Below are 1,022 nucleotides of genomic sequence, written 5' to 3'. Positions count from 1 at the left end.
TTAATTTTTACAAGGTCCCACTCATCTAGTTTCTCTTCTGCTGTTTGTGCATTTTGGGTTATGCTTGATAGTCTATTTATGCCATATATTAAGGCCCCTAAATTTTCCCTAGTTTTTCCTTGAGGAACTTTATAGTTTTAGGTTTCACATTTAAGTCTTTGATCTATCTGGAGTTAGTTTTTGTGTACGGTGTGAGGTACAGATCTTGTTTCATTTTTCTGCAAATGGATATTCAGTTTTTCCAGCACCATTTATTAAACAAACATTCTATTCCCCATTTAATGGATTTCGGCCCTTTGTCAAAGATCAGCTGAGCATAGGTAGATGGATCTATTCCTGTGTTCTGAATTCTATTCCATTGGTCTATGTGTCTGTAATTATACCAATACCAGGCAGTTTTGACTACTGTGGCTGTATAGTAGGTTTTCAGATCAGATAGTGTGAGACCTCCTGCTTTGTTCTTCTTCAATAGTGCTTTGCTTATCCAAGGTTCTTTCCTTTCCATATAAAGTTTGTGATTGATTTTTCCATATCCCTAAAGAATGTTGATGGGCTCTGGATTGGGATTGCATTGAATGCATAGATTGTTTGGGGTAGAACTAACATTTTCACAATGTTCAGTCTTCCTATCCACAAGCATGATATGTTCTTCCATTTAGGTAGATCTCTTATGGTTTCTTGAAGTAGTCTTTTATAATTTTCTTTTGTGTCCCTGGTAAGATTTATTCCTATGTATGTATTTATTTATTTATTTTGGGGAGCTCTGGTAGCATAGTGGCTAAGGCACTTGACTGCTAACCAGAAGACTGATGGTTCAAACCCACCAGCTACTCCTTGGAAGGAAGATGGTGCAATCTACTTCCGTAGTGATACTGCCTCGGAAACCCAAGGAGGGGTCGCTATGAGACGGATCTGACTCGATGGCACATAACAACAACAACAACATTTTATTTTTTTGGTAGCTATTGTAAATGGTATTGATTTCCTTATTTCTTTTTCAGCAATCTCTTTGCTGGTGTAGA

The sequence above is a fragment of the Orycteropus afer genome, unplaced genomic scaffold (genome assembly GCF_000298275.1).
Source record: "Orycteropus afer afer isolate SDZICR_OR568_19922 unplaced genomic scaffold, OryAfe1.0 scaffold01530, whole genome shotgun sequence".
Classification (NCBI taxonomy): Eukaryota; Metazoa; Chordata; class Mammalia; order Tubulidentata; family Orycteropodidae; genus Orycteropus; species Orycteropus afer.
This window is presented reverse-complemented; position numbering follows the sequence as displayed.